At 34.1% G+C, this 14,588-nt stretch overlaps 1 pseudogene; it reads left to right on the forward strand.

Annotated features, from left to right (window-relative positions):
- LOC149260236 (uncharacterized) overlaps positions 1–14,588 on the forward strand; it is a 51,661-nt pseudogene that overhangs the window by 12,974 nt on the left and 24,099 nt on the right.

Raw genomic sequence — 14,588 nt, forward strand, 5'->3', positions numbered from 1 at the left:
TTTCTTTTGTTGCCAAGAATGTGATAATAAGTTGTTTTCATTGCTCTAAACTTTTACTTCTGGACTAAAGAGATGAATGGCTATATTTATTAGCATAGATACACATACAATATCCAAAATAAATGCAACAATTTTTTATATTAGACTGGATAAGGTATGACTAGGATATGGTGAAATATATACTAGTGCTATTTGGCTTAAGGGAGGGAGAGGATGGAATTATTTGGTCTAAAACGAATACTATGGAATGTATATTGCACAGCTAGAATACAAGGTTAGTTTTGAGGAGGATGAAGAGGGTGAAAAGAAGTGGCGATGGAATTTATTATGGAAACTTAAAGGCCCTTTGAAAACTATGCTACTCATGGCTAGCACCATCAAATGAATTACTGACTTGGGGAAATTGTTAGAAGAGGTTTTGATAAGGGCCTAGCAGATGCATACTCTATAAAGATAGTGACAAAACTATTGATCATCTACTAGTGCACTACCCTTGTAGTAAAGAACTTTGGAGTGAAGCTTTGAAATTGACAGACAGGGAAGAAGAGTGGGTAGGGAATACTTTGGTTATTTGTTTGGATAAATGGTTAAAGGATCAAGATGTGAATGAGCACAAGGTGTTGCCTTGTACTATAGCATGAGCTCTTTGGTTGCCTAGAAATAAAATGATCTTTCAAATTAAGGAGACTGTGTGTGTGTGTGTGTGTGTGTGTGTGTGTGTGTGTGTGTGTGTGTGTGTGTGTGTTAGGTTTGTGAACAAATTAGTCTTGGTTATGGAGGGGTGTGGAAATCTAGCAGAATGAAGAGTCCTAGAACTTTGAAAAATCCAGAAATAGATAAAGCAGATGCATGTGGATATTTTGTTGGTGCATGTTAAGGGAATCCTAGAATTTGTGGAGTTGGTTGAATGATAATCATAGTTTTACATTTAAGTCTATTGTGGGGGGTGGGGGACAAATAATAGGGCTGAATTGTTTGCTCTCTCGTTGTTAAGAATTTAATTTCTTGGATTTCAGGTCTTGGGGGATTCTAAGCTCATCATGGATTGGGAAAATGGAAAATTAAACTGGAAAACTTAATTCTTCTCCTGATCATGGAAAGAGTCAAACAAGTGAAAAGTTCATTTTTAAAATTCTCTTTTCAGCACATATATAGAGAGTTGAATGTTATGGATGATGATTTGATGAGTTACCCAAACAAGCTCTTAAGGCACGATAATGCTCCTCTTCAGCAAAATAATATTAGCTCCTTACAGCGGAATGACATTAATCCTCGACAACAAAATAATATAAATGCTCTGCAACAACATCACCACCAGGCTCTAAAGCAGCAATAAATGATGCAAGAACAAGAAAAAAAACTTAAGATACATCAATAGCAACATTTTCAACATCAGCAACAACAATGGTTCCAACAGTTACAATAGAAAAAGCAGCAACAAGTTGCTTAGTTGCAGGCACAGCTTCAGGCACAACAAATGTTGCAACTTCAACAAATTAATGAGTTGAGTAATGAATCAATGAAAAAATAGTCTGTTGTTAAACAAAAATTTATACAAAAACATCATATATTAAGTCAGTGTTCAGTTTATCACCAGAAGCAACTTAAGATAGGGTCAACACTTTCTGTTTCTTCACCTCAACTTCTCTAGGTTGCTTCTCCACAAGTCTCTCAACAATCCTCCCCACAGGTAGATCAACAAAGTTTAGTAGCATCTTCACTTCAAGTTCCTAAAGCAACTCCCATGCAACCTGCAACCTCGCCATTTATAGCACCTTCACCCTCTGCTCTCCCAGCTCCGTCGCCTCACATAGAAGACACTAAGAAGCAGTCTTCTACCATTTCTTCAATTTCAAATGTTGGAAGTGCTCAGGGATTTCAGCAGACAACTCCTAGACTAAATCATGATCAGTCTCTAGCTATTGGTACACCTGGAATTTCTACTTCACCACTATTAGCTAATTTTTCTCCTAGCCCAACTCAGAATACAATCAACCAAGATGGACACCAAATTGTTTCATCTAGATTCCTAGTGGGAGGCAAGTCAAGCACAATAGAACCCCCATTGGAGTGCTTGGTAAAAGTGGTATGATCATAAAAGGTCTATTTATTGTTACTTGTTGTTGCCACATTAATAGTGCAAGCTACCTAATCTATGCAATTTTTAGGCTCCATGGATATGTTTCAGTTTTCCTTGACATTTCAGTATAGTTTGTGTTTACATCCTTTTGTTTTTTGAAAACAAAACAAGCATCATGCCTTTTTAAATTTTAATATATCGAAACTTGGAATTCTCCTTGGGTTTCATCGCTGGTGTAATAGAAACCCAGCTGATATTATAAATTCCATGCTAAGATTTTTAACCATCATTTCTATTATAGTAATTCATCATTATTTCTCCTAGATGCTATAATGGCAGTCTCACGGTTATTTCTAGGGGTGAACAATGTCATTTATCAATTTATAATGCATTATTGTTCCACAATGGCAATTATTATTCAATGGAAGAAAATTACATTGAAAACAGTGTAAAAATGCTCCAGTAACATAAGGGAACAATAAACTGGATGTAACATGCTATTGTTGGGGCTATTAGGTGATACATTCAAATGGTCACATTAGCAGTTAAAATTAATTATTTTATATAGTAATAGCATAAAAACTAGGAGATTGTTAGAAAACCTTAAGGAGCTTTGACCATTTTATTTATCAGTCTGAGGACTAATTATTACTATTGTTTTCTTTTGAAAATATATTATGGAGTCCATTAGACTGGTTCTCTGTTATATACTTGAGGATGAGTTGCAGGTGATTGCACTGTGTACATGCACCCTAGAAAATAGTGATCAAGGAATGGTATTAGGAGTCTGTATTGTAACAATAATCCTGGTTGAAAAGCCCTCCAAATATATCCTATTCTATTTAGAGTATTGGTTGTCTACTTTTTAGTTCGTTACCTTCCAGTTTATGTGTTGGTGGATTTGGTTTCAAGGAAGAAAGTACCCATGTGGGAGAAACCCCCTTCATAAGGATATGTCACTGCAGTAATAGCTTGAATTGGGATTCAAGAAATCTAAATATTAGAGACTTCAACAGCTCTCGGTCACCAACAAAATTGACAGATGAAGTGTTAGTCTCCCTTATTATTTTACCAGATTTGAAGAATTTCAGTATGTGAAGTTGACTATTCTCAGAATCATGCTTTGATTTTGATTACTTTAATATGTTTAACCGACTTCCAGGTTTCCAACATCGATTTCCTTGAGGCTAAGTAGCGTCAGGAAATATATGAACTAAAACTAGGACTGCATTATTCTATCATGCTTAGAAGTTGGAACACTTCTATTTGAGGTTTCCCTTAAACACCATAAACAGTTGTAATACCAACTTGAAGATTATGAGAATTTTTGGTTAACTTAAATGTTGAGTTAGTGTTTAGATGTATCTGTCGTGGAATGTTGTTTGATGTTTTGCTTTTCCCTGAAATTTACAGATCAACTCAATCTCCCTAAAGGACTTAAGGGTTGTTGTGAATGCAATAGGTTAAATGGTAAGCTTGATAGATATGATGGCAGGTTCTGCACCAAGTAATGGATACAAAGTTCTTGTTGGAGAGGATTTGGTTACCAGACAAAATTTAGTTTGCAAGCAAGAAATCTAATGTCACAGGATGGTAGTGCTACGACAAAGAGAATGAGATAGTATGAGTTTGATGCCCCTAAGCAGTGCATCTTCAAGTGGAAGTGTTATCAATAGTCTCCAACAACATAATAATCTAGAGTCTCCAGAAATGGAGTCTATGAAAACCTCTAAAATCAAGAGGCCAAGATTGGAGGTATGCTATGTAGATTCACTTATATCTTATATATGAGTCACCAATCTACTGTAGAATCTAATATTTGCAATAAAGGAGTGGGTAGAGGGGCTTCACCTTGTTGACCAATATCTTACCATGTTCATTCATAAAGGGACTTTTAAAATTGTAAAGAATAAAGTCAATGCATTATAAGTACTATGGGGAGTTGTAGGGTACCAAATGGTTTATAGGTATTGAGGGGAATTTAAAGGATATCTAGTAAAAATAAAGACTTGCTTTATTGGCAATATGTATTGGGAGGGGGGTTTGGAAAAAGGATTTTTGGAGGTATTTATCAATACCTAGTGAAATTAAAGGTATTCTTTAATATTCCATAATGCAAGTGCTATGTCACAATTCATTAGGTGAAGGCCCCATGGGAGTGGATGAAGCTTATGATGTTTAATGCAATGAAAGTGTTGTTTCTAAGGATATAGTCATACTTTATCACTAACCTATAAGGATCTAGGGCTATGACAGTGATCACAAAACATATGGATGTGTGTTAGGTTACACTAAAGAGCATAATTGTAGATGATATGGGCCATATGTTTCACAAATGCAACAAGAAACTTATAGGCATTGATCTATAATTCCTTCCTTGTTAAACATAGAGATGACAAATGGCATCTATATATTCAAAGTTAATGTGGATCCATGCTAGCGCCATATAAATACTATTATATCCTCCAATTTCTTCCTCTCTTGAAATCCATGTTATTTCCTCCTTATTTGAAGATGCAAGTGTCCCTACTTGTGAAATGGGATGAGGGAAATGTGTAGAAAAATCATATTCTAGAAACCATTTATCTTTGGTTGGGAGTTTACCCATATTTCCCATGATGTAAATAGTTATAATGTCATGTAGAGTAGATTTTTGGCACACCTTTAAGAAGGTATCATTATTGAATGGGGGCTAGAAATCTAAAATGTTATCCATTGAATTAGATATAGGATTATATTTGTCTAGATGGGAAGGTTGATATAGTTTGAGCTTGTAGGAATTAATTATTGGAGAATACCTTATTGCAGAGGAAGCTTTGGGTTGAATGAAATTTCATGAACCTTCTGTAGAATATGTGAGCTAATTTTTTTATTTTTAATGTATTTTTTCCTTATACTATTTCTTATGACGGATGGCATATGATATGTAGCAAGCTTTTAACTCTATAGACTATATTCATGGCCTTTTGTATGGTTAAGAAGATTCCTAAGCCTCAAATGATGACAATCTCCTATTCAAAGTTAACAAAGATATTTTGGATATTAGAAAGTCACTTGTATCATGCTTATGCATGGTACAAGATCTATATCCTCCAGAAAAGCTACAATAAACACTTAGCATAGAAGGATTTGTAGTTGATGGCATCATCTAGATTATTTCTTGCCATTTCTATTATTCCCTATGATCACAAGCATGGGGCTCACCATTTTGAGTTGGAGAATGAGAAGGAAAGAAGTTCAAGAATGGCGAGGCTTTTAGGTTTTAGGATTTAGTTTGGATTCTAAAATGGATACCAAAGAAGTGGTAAGTTATTTAAATGAAAAGGCTTAAGTTCATCTCTCACTGTTTGAGATGTTTTCATTTGTATAGGTTTTTCTAGTATAAGTATTATATTTTATGCTTAATTCAAGGAGTTTTCTTCCAATATGTCTAATAATAATATGTCTTTTTGGTAGTTTTCATACTCAACACTTCTATATGAAGTGGTAAGTAATAGGTATGGATCTCATTAAAGCATTTATTTTTGAAATTAAGTCTTTCTTTGATGTTGTTGAGAAGTCAGAGCACACATATATTTTTCTAAGAACTTTTTATGCTTGTACAGGTCTTTGTTTTAGCAAGATACATGGTTTCGATTATAACTGGATAGAATGTGGTGAAATATTAGGACAAATTTTACTATATCTACTTATATTTGTAGCTTATACTAAAGTTTCGTACCATATAATCATAATGTGCTTCATTTTGTAATAATTCAAAAGCGTCTTCACTTCAAACTATTTGGTTCTACATATCTCCATTACTATTTATCAAAATATGGTTTATGTTAACTCTTAACTTCAAATATAAGTTAGCATTTGAGGATATGTGAATATAATTTAATTGTATCGAATTTAAAGGCTCTTTGGGTTCATGAAAAGAAAGTGGCAACATCTACTTATGTGGGTAACTCATGTCTTTTTTATGTTTTAGGTTTCCAAAGGTGTCATGACATGTGTTCTGCAAGAAGTGAAAAATTTGTATCATCTATTGGAAAATGATTTCCACCCTTTAGGTATTGCTGAATAAGCTTAGTGACAAATTTTCTTCATCTTCTCCAGTCCCATAAGTGCAATTGGAGCAACACATTCCTTCTTTAGAAAGGCTAACCGCTTTGGGAGTGTTAAAGCAGGTGATGGGATTTAATTCCTACTTTTGTTTCATGCTTTCTATTATTCTGTGGTGTGACTACTTATGATTTGTAATTGTGGCCTACTTTTAGAGTTACACAACTTACAAAATATGATGGGGAATTTAATTATTACTTTGTTCAGTTCATTTGTCTCTACTATTTTATGCCATATGGTGTGACAATCTTGGATTTGGTATATTTCTTACACTTTGGTGTTAAAGTGTACACATTCTCTTGTGTCTTCTAAAAGTAGAATTCTTGAGGTTTTCTAAAGTTAACCCTTGCATGTTTCCAGGTATCACAAGTGTATCAAACAATGAAAATCATGGTCCTGTCAAGGATGATACCATTTTCTGATTTTTTTGTTATAAAGAGGCTTAGTGCAGATGATATGAAGTACAATTTTGTATGGTTGAAGATTAACCATTTAAAAGGAATTGTACAGTTTGGCAGTCAGGTGAAGTAATACAATTTTCTGATTTTCAATATTTTGTATAAAAATATAGCTTCTGCTAATTTTGAGGATTTAGCTTTTGTGCATGGAGTATTTTTTAGAGTGAGCATAATATAAGCTCGTTAGTGAATTTATTTATGCAAGACCTTGAATCAGAATAGTCCATATATCATAATCTTATTGAATTGTCTGAACAGTCCATATATCAAGGCTATGAATTATAGTGGGGGGGGGGGGGGGGGGGGGGGGGGGGGGGGGGGGGGGGCAATACCTTAAGTATTGTTATTAACTTACAGGCCAAAGGTACCACCTTAAATCATAATGCAGTATGGTTATTATCCACTCTTAGGGAAATAGTTACATGACTTAAAGTACTCTAATGACATGAGAAATAAAACAACAGAGTCAAATTTCCTTCTGGGAAATAGAATAGTCTAGCAGATACCAAAAAGAAGTCTTTACCAGATGGTGCATCAGTTGAGCTTTATGCTGCTGGTAAGTAGGGCGAGGGTGTGAAATTTTGGCAAGTAAAAAAAAGAGACCTTTAGATCCCATTCCCAAAAAGTTGCATTGGGAATTGACTCTTTTCAATAACCACTTCTACTTATCAAAGTTGATAAGGAGGGGTGTTACAACATCAACTCTGTTGAAATATGCAATTTTTTTTGTCTAAAATTCATCGTGTAGCTGCAATTTTTTTTTTTTAATCAATGGCTATAAATGTAATTTTAAGGATTGTCATAACTCTTCACATAATTCTTTAAAGTGTGCTAGCTCAACGGAAGAGCGTCTGACTTACGAGAAGGAGGTTGGTGGTTCAATTCCACTGTGCACTGACATGAATTAATCAACAATTTTGTAGTTTTTTTTAAATAATTTTTTTTATATAGATTTATTTCAATGGTGAGATATTTCTAGATTCATTGTTTTATATTGTCCCTAAAGAGACAAAAGTGATCTTTAAATAAATTTTGTATCGTCTCTAGAGAGATAATAACTAGTATTAAAGACATATTGTCTCTAATCCAAGTGTTGTCTCCATAGAGACAAAAATGAAATTGTCTCTTAAGAGACAATAATGCTTGTGTTATATATTGTCTTTATAGAGACAATATTTTTTAAGACAATAATCTTTAAGATGATATTTTTTAGACAATAATCTTTAAGACAATATTTTTTCAGACAATAATATTTAAGACAATAATTTTTGAGACACCCGATTAAAGACAATATTTAAGACAATACACAAGTTTTCTTTTGTCTCAAGTTAAGACAATTTACGCAAAAATTGTCTTAAATATTGTCTTAAAACCTCTCTTTATGTTGTAGTGAGTAGAAGACAAGAAGAGCACTAGGCCAAATCCACATCACAATGTAGCACACAGTTTGACATGAGAGTTGCTTAAAGGATTTTCCATCAAACGGTGAAGTTCTCTTTATTTCTAGCCCATCATATAAATTTGTGGTTATGGGTTCCATGCCACTTTTAGTTCCTATAACCCCTTCCCTTTCAGCAATATAGAGAGACCTTATAGTTTCCTAAATTTATGCATTCTTCATTTTCTTTAAAAATGTTGTATGAATTGTATGATTGAGAAATCCTATAACCCCTTTTTCTTCTAATCCCTCTTATTCCAGTTATAAAGAGAGAAGAAGTCATCATTTTACTTTTGGAAACACCTCAGGAATCCACATGGTAATACATCAATGTGTCCTCTGGGGTAAACTACTATGGATCAAAAATGGCAACAACTTATAAATGAAAAGCAAGGTAAAAACAAGAGGCCTTTCTCTCGACAGGTCCATGTTATCCTTCAATAGTCAAAGGATATCGAGGAAGAAGATGTAGAAATCAAGCGTCTCTTTGAACATGGATCCAAATTGTAGTATACAAAGTTCAAAGATGTACTCTTACGGTTGGACACATTAGATATGGCTTTCTCCCTAATAAGGAAATCACATTGGAAAAGGTCAAGTTGGGCCTTCGAGCCATCAATGATTGCTTTGATATATCCCATGTTCTTGGAGAATTGTTGTGAAAGGGTTAGAATCACAATTTCCTCTTGTCTCAGTCGCATCATAGCTTTAAAATTGCCACTACCACCTTGCAACAATGATATCATGAGGGAGATATTGCGGCTAATAGTAGAAACCCTTCAAGGTTTGAACAACATCATGCTTCTTACCTTTCAAAACCAGCAAAAAATTATAGAATTGATGGTAGAGTTAAGTTTTGGCACATTCATGTTGAATCTGGAGTGTGACAAGTTGATATTTCAATTGCTCCAAAACATTTACACCAGCATTACATCAACTCATTGAGACCATGTCAATACATGAATGCAAAAGATTATGTTCCTGTTCTTAAACGAAGATGTCGACATATGCAAAATACTAAGATACAAATTGTTCCATGTGGAGGAAGAAACCAATGGTACCATCAGTTGTCTATGATCTAGTCGACAAGTTGGTGAGGAAAAACATATAATTTCTTAGAAAGGTACTCACTAGGAAGGTGTTGAGAAGGATGTATGGAGGAAGCAAGAACAAAACCTATAACAAGAATGAACTAAGGAGGAGAGGACTATTCTTTATCTGCAAGGGACCATGGACACCTAACCATTCATGTCTAAATGATAGGAAGGATTCAACAAGGACATAATAAGAGGAGATTCCTATAGATCATGGGAAGTCTTCTATAGTTGGATCTATTTATTTTCAGGATGGTGAGCAGCAACACGATATTGTTCAGGGAGACTTGCAGAATGCCCAACATTCAAAAGTACATGAGGAAATTCTACCTAATGTTGTTGATAAGGTAGACTCTTATAATACTGAGTCCATAGGTCTCCAGGAGAATGTCCATAAATAACATGAGAAATCAAGTATAGATAACAATCCACTGGGACATCCATATTTAACAACTAGGAAGGATGAATAACACATTATCTCCACATATGGATGAGGCTAGATAAACTTGAGTGAGGAGCTAATAGTAGTGAGCTAGGGTGACGAGCATGGTCATGAGGAGATGCATGAAAAAAATAATGTGAAAGATGAACCATCCCCAAAAGGTGAGTCAAAGACTCAAGATGAGTTGTGGTTGTAGGGCATTCAATGCAGACAGGTATAAAGATATTCGACAAGGCATTAGAATTTCCAATAGAGGAATTTTGGGGGAAGATCACTTATTTCAAGATAAAGCTTATGATGTTGAGGCAGAGAGTCCAGAAAACCTGAGAGACTGTCTTATAGGAGAAAGGAAAAATTGAGGAGCTCATAGGGGTATGTGACAAGTCAGCAGCAAAGTTTTCAAATGTAGAGGAATGTCTCAAGTCCCTCACAATGTAGCAGGAGGAATACAATTTGGAGTTTCAAAGCAACCTTCTACACGAGTACATAGATAGGGATTGTTTCACTACCAACCTACCTTTATACATTAGGGAAAGTAGGCCAAAGTTCTCCAAGTGGATCATGTTGGGTGACCGAGTGGAACAACATGAGTTGAGCATCGAGCAATATCAACATAATAGATTTGTTCCATGTGTAGGTATTCATCCTTCTCACAACATAGATTTGTGAGAGATTATGAGTTGGAATTCTATCCATGAGATGCTTCTTAGGAGGATACCCTTATCCTAGGGCATATTGGAGCTTGGAGGGTTGAAATGGTATCATAAACCACAGGTCCCAAGACTTCGGTGGAAATGGGATCTAGGTGAATCTATTAGGGGAAAAATTGGCCTTTAGGCATGAGCCGTGATGGAGGGCTGAAATGGTATCATAAACCACAGGTCCCAAGACTTCGGTGGCAATGGGATCTAGGTGAATCTATTAGGGGAAAAATTGGCTATAGGATTGTTTCGGATCTAGGTATCAAAGGATCCATTCAGGATCACTTTTCATGGAGGCATGGAATGACACATTAGTTTGTATGGGATCCACGTATCATCATACAAATTCTTTTATTGTGGATAGTAGTGGATTGCTTGAGGGCAAGCAATCTTTGGGCACGAGGATTTTTAATATGCCTTTTCCTGATGTGGTCAAAATGGACGGAACTTAACCATGGTACTTACCATGGTATTTTCCCATGGGACCAGCCCATAGTATTTGCCTTCATTTTTCAAGGGAAAATAATAAAATAATGGTTCGAGAGAGTCCCTCAAGCCTATTAAGTGGGATAGGAGCCAGGGATTTTGATCATTCAGAGTTTTTCCATCTTATGGTGTTTTTCTCAAAACTTGGCATGATGAGTTCTAAATTGATCCCGACACGAAAAACCTGCAGTGACATTTCTATGGTGGATCCATTCAAGATTTACAAGTGGGATTCATTATCTTGTTTTTCTTGTGTTGAGTAACCATGCATCTCATTTTTAGGGGTTCCAATCTTATTGTATGGGCATGTGTTATTTTCTTCAACTAATAATATAAATAAAGGGTTGCATTTTTAGATCCCATATGTGTTCTTGCTCTTGTTGAAGGTTTAATTTAATTATAACACTAAAGTGTGCTAGATCTGCTAAAATTTCTAACCTTTGGGATCTTACATCTGTTAAGACTAAAACCATTATATATATATCAATTAGTTTTTTCATAAAAACAAAGAATTAAAAAGAAATTAAAACGATAAAATTAAAATTAAAATGATAAGGGGGGTTTAAACTATATTAAAATGGTAGGTAGGGTGCCCTCTCCATCCGTATCCTACCTATTCCATTTTTTCCTTTTTTGGTTTAAGGGGGATTATTATTATAATTTGTTTCATGAGAATTCTGATGATCAATTCTTTTCTGAAAAAGGGATATGTTATGACAAAGGAGGATAAAAATCTTAATGAAACCATTAATAAACTATACAATGGTGATGCAATAAGTCCTTTAATAAGACAGTCTTTCTTCACACTTCATGATGTTCGCTAGATATAAGGATATGAAAATGTAATAAGTTGGAATCCATAGCTATTTTTCTGAAAGTATATGGATGGTTTATTTCTCATGACAACTATAAAGGTATAGATTGCCATGCGATTCATAAAGGGTCCTTATTTATTTCATGTGGTCAACAATTTTTTCTGGCTGTTATCGTTCCTTACTGATAATGAGACCTGTAGCCCTAACATCCACCTGTATTCGTTGCTTTCTGGCAATGATACCTGCAGCCCTAGCGGCCACCTTTATTCGTTGTTTTATAAGTAGTTGTACATGTGTGGAATTAGCAGAAAGAGAATTTTGCATATCTGTAATTAGTGACACCATTGGAGTTGAGGTGGGCGTCGATATTACAACAGATGCTTCTAATTCCTATTTCATCCACCCTTGAATGCTTAAGTCCTGGACTGCCATCTGTGTTGTGTTAAGCTCCATTAATTTAACACAAAAGCTACCTTGATTTATGGAGTTGCAGGTTTTCTTAACTTATGGAAACCAACTGCAGTAGTTTCCTTAAGTTAAGAAAATCAACTGCAATTACTAAATTAATAATTGGGAGCTACTAAAGTGGTCCATTACTTTGATCTCATCTCTACCTTGATTTGTGGTTTTTCTAACACATAGCATTTAGAAGCTTGATGGAAGCTTAGCTATATGTTTATCTGTTGGTCCCCAAGCTCATCTCTCAACCCCCTTCAGTTCTACACCATCTAGCTGAGATAGCTGAGCTCGGAAGTGCCTTCAGAATTTTGTGTTCTTTTGCTTGGACAGAAGCTGGAGTGTTGAAGGAGCAGCTTGTGGACTGTGGCCTGCATCAATACATCACCAATGGCTGGAGGTAACTCGTATCCCTGGGCAATAAGGTTTAATGATTCTTTGAGTTTATTCCGCATGCAGAATCATTGTTAAAACTGTAGAATATCTAACAGTTGGTATCAGAGCCTATTTTTGCCTCTGCCTTGGTGTGCAATTCGAATAGCATTAGAAATTAGTTCTGATTTTTCCGAGGTTTCTTGATATGAATCCGCGTTCGAATTGTGGACCGCATGCAAATCGTGTTTGTAGTTTCTTTTGATAAATATTACCTTTGCCATGTATTCTAAGAGTTTTGAAACGTCGCTCGTGAAGCATGGCGTTTTTTTTTTTTGCTTATTTTCTTAGAATTTTTTGGATTTCCTGAAAGTTTATGTGCGGCGGTCTTGAATTCCGGTTCTGCTGAGGTCGCTGCTACTTTTCATGTTGCCCTGAGCATGAGGGCAGAGTTAAGCCGAAACTTTTCGGAGACAAAACAATTAACGCACTGATAAACCAGAAAATCAATAACAAAATGTCTCTCTGCGAAAGCATCCATACTAATAAATGCTTATTAGAGTTTCGAGTGCGATCTGTAGCTTAATTTTTCGTTGTATTTCTGGTAATATGTTTTGCAAATGGATAACTGTATTTCTTACAGTAACATGAGTCGAGCTTCTGCTCAAAATACGACTTATTCAAATTTTCGCAAGATTTTTTCATTTCTTTGGCTCTTAGATATGGTGTTTCTTCTGTTGGTTGGTAAGGGGCACTTAAAGACAATTGAGTACTTAATAAGCTGACAATTATGTTTGATCCCCGAGCTTTCCCTTTATGATATTTTTGGAGTTGTCATTAAATTTTTATTTTATGATTTTAATATATTATATATATAATGATCATAAAATACATGTAAAATCGTTATTATATATTATGTACCATGTATTTATGATCATTAAATACATGAAAATCGTTATTATATATAATGATCATATATTCTTCATGTATTTTATGATATATAATTCAGAATGCTTCCTTGGGAATTTTTGTGTAGCATAATCAAAAATATATACCATGCCATGGATTTTGTTTTATAACACATGGTATTACCCTTTTAACGTTGGAGGTAACAAACCATATAATATGGTTATATATATTTTTTATTTATATAGTTAATTTGGATAACTATATAAAATCAACAATGCAAAATAAATTTTATAATTTTTATGTAAAATTTACATTTTTTGCATCGTAGATATTGGAAGTATCTCAATTCAGTGGATTTCAATTTAAAACTTTGATGTTTTACTAATCCAGAGACTGAGAGCATTAAATGTTAAAGCGGAAAAATATTACAGTTATATGGAGTTTATTAAATGTCATTTTGACTTACTCCTTTCAGTAAACATTATTTTTCTCTCTGGTTAAGTTTTGTTTATGCAACAAAATTAATGTCTAGTGATCCATGTAATTTTAATTAATTAGAGAGTAGCCACAACATCTTTAATTAAATAAAATTATATATTGATTGGCAAGATCACATAAAGATTATTTAGACATTAAATTGTAATTAATTACACTGAATATAATAAATTTTATCCCACAGGAATTTTTATTATATTTATGTGATTAATTAGGATAAAATTTCATAACCTACCCACAGGAGTTATGAATTAATAAGTTTTATCATAAAGTTTTATTGAATCTGTTTGAATTGAAAATTTAGCCCACAGGCAATTTTCATGTCATTTGATTCAATTCTTTTTATCATGTTTTACATTGGTAAAACATAAAAGTTCATAAAATTTATTGAATCTGTTTGAATTGAAAATTTAGCCCACAGGCAATTTTCATATCATTTGATTCAATTCTTTTTATCATGTTTTACATTGGTAAAACATAAAAGTTCATAAAATTTATTGAATCTGTTTGAATTGAAAATTTAGCCCACAGGCAATTTTCATGTCATTTGATTCAATTCTTTTTATCATGTTTTACATTGGTAAAACATAAAAGTTCATAAAGTTTATTGAATCTGTTTGAATTAAAAATTTAGCCCACAGGCAATTTTTATGTCAGTTGATTCATTTTTTATTTTTTTTTTAAGCATGGTTTACATTGGTAAAACATGAAAGTTTATTAAGCCTCAATTTTTAA

Source organism: Pinus tabuliformis, chromosome 6 (assembly GCF_031772625.1).
Source record: "Pinus tabuliformis cultivar Carrire ecotype Pingquan chromosome 6, CPIR1, whole genome shotgun sequence".
Taxonomy (NCBI): domain Eukaryota; kingdom Viridiplantae; phylum Streptophyta; class Pinopsida; order Pinales; family Pinaceae; genus Pinus; species Pinus tabuliformis.